We start from the raw sequence: 12,399 nt of genomic DNA on the forward strand, positions 1-12,399 counted from the left end.
TCTGCCAGAAAATCTCATGTGTATCTAGCATTACACACCTCACTGCAGGAGGTGATTCAGCTTACCCCATGTAGGTGCAGAACTGGGCAGAGCAGTGGGTGGGATGAGGAGCAAGAGGAAAAGGACAGAGGGAGAGCACTTGATCCCCATCCAGTATACTGTACTACTGCAATGTGCGAGGAAGGGGAAATTGTTAAAGTCTCTATTGATTACCGACCGTATACAGCCTGTAGCTGTAGCACTAACTGTCCTTCAATAATCCTTGCATTAGATTCCGACTATGAATCTGAGTGTGCTGTGCTTTTTCCAACATATACTTAGCTGTTTCTCTGATAGTCAGAAAAATGGCCGCTGCTCCCTTGCCTAGAGGACACTTCACAATGATGTTCAGCATGCGTGCCTTTCGCCTTAGTGCCTGAACCGTCGTGTAGTAGCATTGCCCTCAAAATCAGTTGAGTATAAGTCGTTACTATGGGAACGCCAGGCTGTTATGCCTAGGGATATAGCTGTGTACTTTCAGCCGAGTTCTGCTAAGAGCGGCTGCGGAATCTGGCTGAGTGAGTCGCCAACAGGTAAATGGGAAACTCGTTTCTACTATACAGCTCCTGTTCTTTTGCCAATGTAATCTAACATTTGAATGCAATGATGTGTATGCACATAATTTTGAGCTATATGTCTGCAGTAATACTCTCCCTCTTTGTGCTGTTAATGCATAAAGCGATCATTTTAAGTTAGGTAATCAGATAGTTCTTCTGCGTAGTTCATGTTTGGGTCAGAACGTGATTATAATAACTTGTTTGTATAACTCACAGATGTAATGTATGATTCACACTGACTGGTTGTGGTGAGTATTTATAATTGGCACCATTCTACTGCAAATGGGTTTTTACCTCTGCCGAGATATTACTGCACTGCTGTGTCATGGGGGCCCCAGAAAGTTTCCTGCTGGTGATACTCTTATTATTATTATGTCGGAACTAGCCATCCATTGTTCTGTGCATGCAGGTGTTAGGTCGAGGACAGAAGGGAAGGTTAGTGTTAAGGTGCACATTAATGGTACAGAAATTGTCACCAAATGCATTCTTTCGATGCAATTTGAATCGATTGTTCACATTTACTGAACGATTCTTTCTTCAAATTCGATCATAAAATCCAACTTTCGGATCAATTTTATCCTATTAAGCAATCGACTAAAGAATCGTTTCTTATCGATTGCCTTTAAAACAGTGAATTTTCTATACAATTCGATCATTCAAATCGCATCGAGAGATTGCATTTGGTTAAAAAATTGTATCGTGCCCATTACTGGTACAACTTTGTCAGATGCAATCTTTTGACACACTTTTTATGATAAAAAGTGTACAGAAAACTTCACAGTGTGTGGTGAAAATCCTTGTAAAGCGATTCTTTGGTCAATTGGAAGAGAAAATTGAATCAATCTGAAAGTTGGATTTTACGATGTTATCTGAAGAGAGAAAATACTAATTGACCTGTTTATAGGAACAGTCAATAATTACCCTCAGATTACTTACCATTGTAAAAAGTGCGTCAAAAGTTTGCATCTGAAGAAAAAATTGTACTGTTAATGGGCACGTTCATGCTGGGTACACACTATGCAATTGGGCGATTATTTCCGACATGTCCGATCATAGTTACATAGCTATTTGGGTTGAAAAAAGACATATGTCCATCGATTTCAACTGGCTCCCGATCGATAAAGTGATCGATTTTACACACTCATAATTGGAAAATCGATTGCATTATCATTGCGTTATCAATCGGGAGCACTTTGGAAATGTACACACGATGCAACTTCCCGTCCGATCACCGATGGATCGGGTGGGAAATTGTATTGTGTGTACCCAGCATTAGACAGAGGAGAGGGGGAGATCAATGGCAGGGGAAAGATTAGTGTGAGATCCACAATCAGTGTGAGAAGCTCCTTCTCTGGACAGCTTTAAAGGGAACCTGAAGTGAGTAAAATTATTTAAAATAAACACATGACACAGCTGCAAATGAATATTACATACTAACCTCACTGTTAATTCCTCTCAGAAGGTATCCCTTTTCATCTTACAGGGATCCCTTCCAGTTCTGACAATATTTTGTCAGAACTGAAATATACCAGTTGCTGTCAGTTATATATCAGTAGCTCTTTCCCTGAGCCTTTGAGACTGCATAACACAGGGTCACAACGCTTTGAGTCCCCAGGGAGAAAAGCGCTATAAAAATAATATTATTATTATTAGTATTATCTGAAATTGTACTCACTCATTATGAGTGCATATATAGTGCTCAAGCTTTCTTTTGATACTACAAATGCTTTTGGGCACATGGACTCATTGCAGTAAAAAAAGAAAATGTCATCATTTTGGGTCACGTTCTACCGTTTGTACAGGTGCCCCGCAATGTCAGCTTGTTCCTCTTCAGCAATCTACCGAGTTGCAAAATCCTCAGTTCACATGGCAATTTGTCTCCTGCTAGTCACCCCTCATTAAAAACAATTGAGCATAATAGTTATCTCTATTAAAGTCTTATGAGATTTCAAGAAATATCCACCTTACATGGGTACAAGTCTTTACACTCAGAAGTACAACTCCAGGCAGTAAGTGAAACTTGTATGTGGCTGCAGAAGCAATATTCACCTCCTATGGGCTTGATTCACAAAGCGGCGCCAAGGGCTACCTAGCCGCATCGCATCACTTCCGCCGCCGGCCGCATCACTTCCGCATCTCCCGATGCGGAAGTGAATTGAAGAGATAGGACACAGCTGTGGGCGGATGCTGCAGATTCTCGGATCGCTCCGCACAACATGCACGCAGTGGACACTCTTCCATTGCCATGCATGTGTTTCAGGACACCTGCGGTGCAATGAGGCTATGTAGCCGTATCACACCGCTCCTAGTGGAAACTGGCCCTAAGTGTTAGCGCCGCTGTGAAAAGCCTCTTAGTGCCCCATAAATAGCTTTGTGCCCACTAACGGCCGCGCAGAGCTACTTTGCGCCCAGTCCCACTCAGTGCGCATCACGGGTAATAGTGCGCGGTGCGACGTTATCGTCACACCCGCTGCCCCTTAAATGGCCAACCTGGTGTGCCGAAAACGCCGTATCGGGTGCCCCCGAAACGGCACATCAAAGCGCTGCTTAACGGGCACCCGATGTGCCGTTTTTGGCGCACCAGGTGCGACATTTAAGGGGCAGCTGGTGTGACGATAATGTCGCACCACGCACTATTACCCGCGATGCGCTCTGCGCGCGCACTGAGCGGGACTGACAGTGATGTGTGGCCGCAAACTACTTAGTGATGTGGTTTGTGCCCACTAAGTGATAGGGCTCACTCACCGGCTTAGCGCTGGTTAGTGAATCAAGCCCTATATGGTCATCACAATGCTGACAGGTTCCTCAATGTCTTCATCTGACAGCATGCTCCACTGCTCCTAGCACTGTGAACTTGTAAAAATCATAGCTACAACACCTATTTAGGCCTTGTTCACATAATAAATCACAATCGCTGACACCAACATTTTGCTATTATGTGCGCAATTTTTTTTAGTGCCTCCCAGAGCTTACCTGCGCGTTGGCTTTTATTTTTGTACATCGCTTTTGCAGAGCGATTTTTTTTTCACGTCGTGACGTCAGTCAGGAAGTGAGCTCTTTGACCTGGAAAAGGATAAATACAATGTATTTATTCTTAAAAGCGCTGGGGAAATCGCTATACAAAGCGCATTTTCAAGCACTTTGCGATTTCCCTATACCCTCCATTGAGGCAAATCACCCCGAAAATGGTACAGGCAGCGCTTTGGTGAGCGGATCGGAATCGAACTGCTCATATGTGAACACTCTCATAGGGAATCATTGCACAAGCGCTTTTAGGGCGATTTTAAAAATCGCTGGTGCTTAAAAATACCTGAAAACGCCCTTAGTGTGAACAAGCCCTTACTGCCATTTTAATACTATGCTTTCTTGGCATTGAGGTCATCATGTACTGTAGGTAGTGAGGAAAAAACATATCAGCTTACTGATGTGTTTAGAATGGCACCTTTGACAGATAGGTGGAAGTGGCAATTCATGGATGGTAACGTTGTTATTAAATGTGACATCTAACCTACTGATATAAGCCAGTGGACAGTGGTGTATTTACGGAGCTATTGGCCCCGTTGCAAATTTTATATTGCCCCCCCCCCCCCCCCCCCCACCCAACAAGCACTCTATATAACAATTGATACGGCGCACCAAATCCTGCCAAGGACAGCCACAGTGTCAGAGGTGCAAGAAGGGGATGGGGAACAGTTTGTTAATAATCACCACTATACATAGAATGTATAGAAGTGATTATTACCAGCACAGGACCAATAGAGAGCTAATTCTGCGGTTGAGGGAGAGCCCCTCTGGCTCAGGGGCCCCAATGCGGTCGCTACCTCTGCACCCCCTATTGCTACGCCCCTGCCAGTGGAAGTGAATAGGCCTGTGCATTATAGCCTTTAGAAATAGCTTAAAGTGAACCCGAGGTGAAAATAAACTGATGAGATAAACAATTATATTTATCCTCCTACTCCTAAAAATGACTTTTTAAGACATCTCAGGATTTTATTTTATATTTAAACATTTAGAAAGTCGATTGAATGTTTTGTTGTCTCTGCTCAGTTGCAGTCTATTAAGTGTCCCTAAATGAAAATACATTAACTATATTGACCCTTTCTCTCTCCGTCTGCTCTCAGAAATATGTAGAAAATGTATTTTGTTACAAAAAACTTTTATGGCTGTAATTTGCTTATCAGTGATGTTTATTATATTCCCAACAAGGCACCGACAAGACAGAAGCTGTCATTTCCAGCCTTAAAGTGGCTGGTTATTAATATGTTTAGTACTGTACATACACACGTTTATCTCATCATGTCACATGTCACCTCGGGTACACTTTGAAGTGGACCTGAACTTTTGCACAGGACAGAAGGAAAACATATCGAAATGCACCCTGTATGTATTTAGAACAGTGGTCCTCAAACTAAGACCCGTGGTCCGAATGCAGCCCCCCAAGGCTTTTTCACTGGCCCCCCCACTCACAAAATGTATCACATATAGATGCGGTCCACTGCATCTTTAAATATTGGTGTCTCGCATGTAGAATAGCAGTGCTGGTACCATCAATCCACAGGGAAGCCAGCGAGCAGTCATTCGCTGGCTTTCAATCCAATTCCGCATCAGGTGACACTGCTGTCCAATTGGGCGACAGCACCCTGAGTATGCTTCACTGTCTGGGCAAAAGAGGTTTTTTTACTATCTGCACATGCTGTATTGGGGGCATAATATCTGCTTTGGTTAAATGGGAGACAAAAGGGCTGCACGTGTAAACAGGTAATAATTTACAGTACACTACCTAGGTTCAATGTAATGTTTTCTACATTATATCATGTACACTCCGGCCCTCCATTAGATTAAAGTATGCTAACCTGGCCCTTAACCGAAAAAGTTTGAGGACCCCTGATTTAGAAAGTTTAGCCAGTCTAATTCCCCCGCATATGTGGCTAAACACAAATTGTAATTTGATCCCTCAGCGGACTGCCATGGCGGAGGTCTAATTGGTAGACGCAGGATGTTAACAAAATGTCTGCTTCCATGAAAGCAGGAAGTAGACAAACTGCAGATTTATTGCAGGATTTGTTTCACCTGTAACATAGAAATGTTTTTCTTTAAAGGTTATTATGATGTTGTTTATCTTTTAGAGCAGAGAGGAAGTTCTGAGTTCAGGTCCACTTTAAACATGTGAGTAAATGGGAGCAAACAGTGTCACTAAGGCCAGAAACCCACTTGGAGCAATTTCTAATCACCAGTGATTTGAAAAAGTTCTTGCTAATGCAATGCTTTGAGGGATTTTTATAAAATCACATCGCTCAATTGGGATCACACCCATAGCATTACATTAGCAAGAGCTTTTCAAATCACAAAGTGTTTAGAAAATCGTTCCTGGTGGGTTTCTGGCCTACAGGAGACCTGAACTCTTTTTGTACAGGCTGAAGGAAAACATAGAGAAGTTAGCCTGTCTAATCCCACTCATCTGTGACTAATCACATGTGTAATTTGATCCCTCAGCTGTGTCAGCTCAGGAAACTCATCAGCCACGGCAGAGCAGCTAATTTGTAAACACAGGATGTTAGCAATATGTCTGCTTCCATAAAAGTAGGAAGTAAACACTGCAGATTTATTGCAGGATTTGTATCAGCTGTAACAAAAAAATGCTTGTCTTTAATGGTTATTATGTTGTTGCGTATCTTTTAGAGCAGAGAGGAAGTTCTGATCCGCTTTAAGTTATATTCAGGGCTTTCCTTAGCTATAAAGATATCATTGTTATTCTTATTTAGTATTTATATAGTGCCAACATCATCTGCAGTGCTGTACAGAGTATATTCCCTCAGAGGGGCTCACAATCTAATTCCTACCATGGCCATATGTCTATATCTTGTAGGGTATGTATTGTAGTCTAGGGCCAATTATTATAGGGAGCTAATTAACTTATCTGTATGTTTTTGGGGTGTGGGAGGAAACCATAGTGCCTGGAGGAAACCCACATAGACACAGGAGAACATACAAACTCTGTGCAGATAGTGCCCTGGCTGGGATTCGAACCAGGGATCCGGAGCTGGCGAGAGCGCTAACCACTACAGCACCATGCTGCCCGATATTGTGCAGAATGCAGAAGGTGTTGTTGCCAAAAAGAGCATTGCTCCGTTTTGAAGCAGTTGGTTTTTTGCGCTGGATGGTTTGGGCACTGGCACTTATTCTCACTGTTTTTAGCAGTTCTTATGCTAATAGGTGATTCTAAAATAGTTTTAGATAATTCAGGGGAGGTAATGACTATACAGAGTGATCCTTTTATTTTGTTTCAGCATACAGTATATTATCAAATTAAAAATTAGGCACTTTTTGGTTTTATATGAATTTTGATGGTTCTTGAAACCAAAATGCATTGGAGTTTATAGGGAGTTTAATTTTTACCCTGTACATAAAATCTTTGCAGATGTCTGTGATCAAACCTGCTAGCTTTCTTTACTTCTCTATCAAGGATAGGAACAGATGCAATGACATATGCATATAGGTATTCCAGGATGGGAGCCATATTTTAACACCTATCTTGAGTCCCTGTTCTCATTTTTACTAGCTAACTTTCCTTTAAAAAAATTGGTTTTATAGAGCCTATAGAGACCTTCCTCTTAAAGAACAAGCGACACCCATGCTAACCTAGAAATAAAAAACACATATATAAGTAGATAAATACTACTTCTACTTTACATAACAGATGTATTGTGCTATCCACGTAATGATTCCTGTACATTTTATAAAGGAAAAGCAGAAAATCCTATTCTAGGCAGTGGCCATCTTGCCAAGCTAATGCTGACATCTTATCCTCCCTGACTCTTGTTTTCCCCCCTCCATTATCTTGCTCATTGTGTATTCATTAGCTGCCCTCCTCCCAGAGTCTTCAGACACTCCCACTGAGGTGTATACTAACAACTGCACTGTTTTTTTTTAATTCACACATCCAATCACTGAGTCACCTCAGCCTTGCTTGTAAACACAAGTAATCAGAGGGTGTTTCTGATAAGCAAATAGGCAGGGAAATAAATGGAAGAGGAAGAATATATTATAGATAAAAAGAACTCCCAGCATTCAACTCTTTTGCACTGTTTGGCACTAGGGCCAGTGCTCCTAAAGTATGTGATAACTGCAAACCAATAACAGCAGAAAAAGTTTTGCAAGTTTTGAATGCAGGATTAGCATCTTTATCACTTAATACACTCAGACCAGTTGCTGTTGACATTTGATTTTTATGGTGACAGTACCGCTTTAAGCCTAAGAGCTCGTTTCCATATGTGCACTTTCAGCCACGCTTATGGAAACGCGATCGCAGGAACATCAGAAAGTGCATAGACTGCACCCTCAGATGTTTCCATATATGCACTGTGATTCACTTCTGAATCGCAGCGCATAGTTGCCTGCATTTTGGGGCAATTACACCCGCGATCCCATTCATTATAATGAATGGGATCGCAAGCCCAGCCCCTGGGGGAGTCACAGGCAGCGTGATCCTTCTGGGGATTTAAAAGAAACCTGTAATGTTAAAAAAAAATCCTCCGCTCGGTTTCACTTTGTGAGTCGGCAGTCCGCTGTGCCTGTGGGGCCCTGCCCGCGAGTCCTCGCCTCCCACTCGCGTCACCAGGTGCGTTCTGCACAGGCGCAGTTTTTTTTGTACTGCGCCTGCACAGGATGTTCCCAGCGATGTGAGCAGGGCAAGGATGCGCACAGCCAGGGCTGCACAGGCGCAGTGGCCATCGACATGTAAGTTGGCGGCAAAGAAACTGAGCTGCGGCGGGGCACTGGAGGATTCTTTGCTATCGTCGTGGGCACAGGGAGGCTCCAGGGGGCTATCAAAAGCCCCAGGTAATGGCTCGTTTCCATGTAAGACAGAGCCTAGTGGCTCTGCTTTGTGCATCACTACCGGGGGCGGAGCTTGTGATCCCATTCACTGTACTGAATGGGACTGCGAGCGCAATCGCCTTGAAATGCAGGCAAAGATGCGCTGCAGTTCCATGATTGGAAACAGCAGACTATGCACTGTCTGCTGTCCCTGTGATCGCATTTCCATAAGCGTACCTGAAAGCACGCTATATGGAAACGAGCCCTAAGTGAAACTCTTCAGGTCCGCTTTAAGGGCCTGAGTCCACTAACGCAGTTGTGTCCACTTTTCAGTTACACATCGATGCTGAAAAGCAGACAGAAGCAGACACAACTGCATTAGAGCTCCTTTCTACTTGTACCCGTGCAGCTCTGCGTTGCGCAACATACGCTGGGGGGCACAGCCTGCGATTCCATTTATTATACTGAATGGAATCGAACTCCTTAGGCCCTCACTGTTAACGTGTAACTGTCAGACATAAATTCAAAAATCATTTTTTTTCTGGTAAACAAGTAATAAGGATGCTAACCAAGCAATCCAAAAGTTAAAAATAACCCTTACTTTTCTTCTCCATAAGACATCATTACCCAGTTTCCCTGGGTCTTATTTGATACATTTGACACACAAAGGAAGTTGCAGGGCATGCTGGGTTTTCTTTTTTTCTTCTTTTCTTTCCCGTCAGACATAGCTAATGCAGCCTGATTGGCTGAAGCCGCTTTTCCTGCCATTCATCTCCCCCCCCACCTCTGGTCCTCTCTGATTGGCCAATATTTCTCACGCTGAGACACATATATTATGTAAGTAGAGCAAGTATTTACAGTGCTGCCCATAATTATTCATACTCCTGGCAAATTTTTACTTAAAGTTACTTTTATTCAACCAGCAAGTAGAGATGGCCCGAATGGTTCGCCGGTGAACGGTTCCTGGCGAATTTCGGTGGTTCACGGTCGCCCGCGAACGCAAACTTTATGGTGGTTCGATTCGCTTCCTATACTACTTCATTAGGGTCTACTTTGACCCTCTACATCACAGTCAGCAGGCACAGGGTAGCCAATTAGGCTACACTCCCTCCTGGAGCCACTCCCCCCCCTTATAAAAGGCAGGCAGCGTCAGGCATTGGACTCACTCGTGTGCCTGCAGTAATTAGAGAAGGGACAGCTGCTGCAGACTCTCATAGGGAAAGCTTAGTTAGGCTCTTGTAGGCTTGTTAGCTTGCTCCTGGCTGATTGTTATTGCTAAAAAAGCACCCCTCAACAGCTCTTTTGAGAGCTAATCTTGTTATTGTGATCTATTTTGTTTTTGTGTGGCCCACTTGCATTGCATTATATACAGCCCTGTCAGTCAGTCAGTCGCAGCTGGCCTTTGGTGTAATTGCTACTGTGCCACTGCCAGGCCCAGCACATTCATTCATTGACTACCTGTGTGTGTGACAGGCAGCTGCAGATTTGTAATCCCATCCCAATCACTGCACCTGTTCACTGTTCAGTGCACCTACCTACCTACGTGAGCGCATGCATTGTTAATACCACCAGTCACTGTACCTGTTCACGGCGGTACCTGTGTGTGTGTGTGTGTGTGTGTGTGTGTGTGTGTGTGTGTGTGAGAGACAGGTGCACACTTGTAATACCCATCACTGCATATAACTATCTATCTATTGTGTTCAGTGCACCCACCTACCTACGTGAGCGCACACATTGTTAATACCACCAGTCACTGTACCTGTTCATGGTACGTGTGTGTGTGTGTGACAGCTGCACATTGTATTGACACAAGTCACTGCATACCTGTTCACTCACCTGTGTGACTGCACATTGTATTAGTCAAGTCAGTGCATACCTTTCACTTCATCCCCCCTAATATGGGCAAAACCGGCAAAACCAGAGCCAGGGGCAGGCCAACCGGCAGGTCTGTTTGAGGTCGTGCTGTCGTGATTTCGTGCGGCCCTGGACCAAAGTACAGTGTTCAGAAGGTGCGTGCCATCAACACCCAAGTTTGTCAGGACGTAGTTGACTATTTAACACAGAACACCTCATCTTCCTCAGCTTCCGCACTGAAGCGTGACATATGTTCCTCATCCTGCTCTGATTCTGGCACCCCACTTAACACTCAGTCGGCTGCCACCACCAAAGTGCCATCACCCCAGGGCTCAGCGGTGTGGACATTTTTTTGTATGTCTGCCTCAGATAAGAGCAATGCCATCTGTACTCTCTGCCATCAAAAATTGAGCCGTGGAAAGACCAAGACCCGCGTAGGGACAACTTCCTTACGAAGGCACATGATGACAAAGCACAAACTGCAATAGGATGACCACCTGAGGGAAAGCAGCACACAAAAGCAAATCCACACACCACAGTGGAAGATATGCAATTATTTCTCAAAAAAGGCGATACCCAAACTGTACCGTGATGTTGAAAGGCAAGTGGTATCATCTCTGGCACACAGCGTTGGGTCAAGGGTCCATCTGACCACTTGGTCTGCAAAGCTCGGTCAGGCCTGCCTAAAAACTAAGTCAGTCCCCACACACAGCATCTCTGCCTGCACGCCGTGTGACTGCCTGCCCCAAGACTAAGTCGCTCCCAGTCCCCACACAGCATCTCTGCCTGCAGGTCGCTTGACTGCCTTCTCCGCTATAATAATTTTTCTGGTGCGTGTACATGCCTGCCTAATTTTTCTGGCTGCACTGCAGCTGCAACAACAAAACAAAAGGCATGTACATGTAGCAATTCCCCTTCGTGATCGTTACCTTGGTGCGGTGAAGGAGCTTGCGTATCACAATGATGCAATGACCGCCGGCTATATGAGTGTCTCGGGGGGGGGGGGGGGTTAGAGTGTCTCGGGGGGGGCACACCCACGATGATAAGGTAATTGCTTCATTGTGGACAGACCAGATTCGATCAGCTGGACAATCACTGTTGTTCTATCATTGAGCTACCACAGCCCGGCGGCCATATGGGCTTGAAAACCGCCACGGCCTACACTCTCGCCATGGTGCGCACCAGTCCAGCACGGCCGTCACTACACAAACAGCTGTTTGCGGTTCGTTACACAGTGAGTTTGGTGTGTCAGTGTGAAGCAGTACTCTAATTACTCTCCCTGATTGATGTATACACATGCAAGATGTTTTAAAGCACTTTAGGCCTGCAATTTAGCATTCAATGTGATTTCTGCCCTTAAAACGCCGCTTTGCGTCAAATCCAGATTTTCCCCGGGACTTTTGGGGTGTATCCCACTCATCCATGCAAAAACTCAGATTTTAGACCCCTTGAAACATGTTTTCCATCACTTTTCTGGCCAGCATAAGTGTTTCTAGTTTTCAAGATTCGCCTCCCCATTGAAGTCTGTTGCGGTTCGCAAAAGTTTGCGGGAACCGTACTGTTGCTGAAGTTCGCAAACCCGGTTCGCGAACCGAAAATCGGAGGCTCGGGCCATCTCTACCAGCAAGTAATTTTTTGATGGTAAATGCCATAGGTGTCTCCCAAAAGATAATAAGACGATGTACAAGATGCATTATTGTGGTAAAAAAAAATCAGCTTTTATTTACATTTGAGCAAAAAGTGTCCAGTCCAAAATTATTCATACCCTTCACAAACTGATACAGTCTGTGGGGAAATCCAAAGTTCTATACCATTCCAAATAGTCCAAGCTGTTCTACAGCATCCTAATTACCCTGATCAATTGGGAACAGCTGTTTTAATCTACTCAACAGGTGAAAAACAGCAGCTCTCTGCAGTTGGTTTGTGAGCAGTCATGGCTAAGACAAAGGAGCTCAGTGAGGACCTGCGGCTGTGCATTGTAGCTGCTCACAAGTCAGGAAAGGGCTACAAGGCCATTTATAAATGTTTACAAGTTCCAGTGGCTACAGCGCAAAGTATTATTTAAAAAAATACAACATATTCCACACTGTGGAATATTTTAGAGGACATGGTCGGAAGCCAAAAGTGACACCTG

At 44.2% G+C, this 12,399-nt stretch overlaps 1 protein-coding gene across 2 annotated transcripts in view; it reads left to right on the plus strand.

The window, feature by feature from the left end:
• The first annotated feature begins 453 nt into the window (after positions 1-453).
• Positions 454-12,399, plus strand: part of C5H7orf57 (chromosome 5 C7orf57 homolog) — a 130,497-nt gene continuing 118,551 nt past the window's right edge. Inside the window, exon 1 of one of the 2 annotated variants that reach the window (XM_068234537.1) lies at positions 454-572. The gene's annotated coding sequence lies outside the window, so the exon portion shown is untranslated. The other variant, XM_068234538.1, reaches the window with a different exon arrangement.

Source organism: Hyperolius riggenbachi, chromosome 5, assembly GCF_040937935.1.
Source record: "Hyperolius riggenbachi isolate aHypRig1 chromosome 5, aHypRig1.pri, whole genome shotgun sequence".
NCBI classification, from domain to species: Eukaryota; Metazoa; Chordata; class Amphibia; order Anura; family Hyperoliidae; genus Hyperolius; species Hyperolius riggenbachi.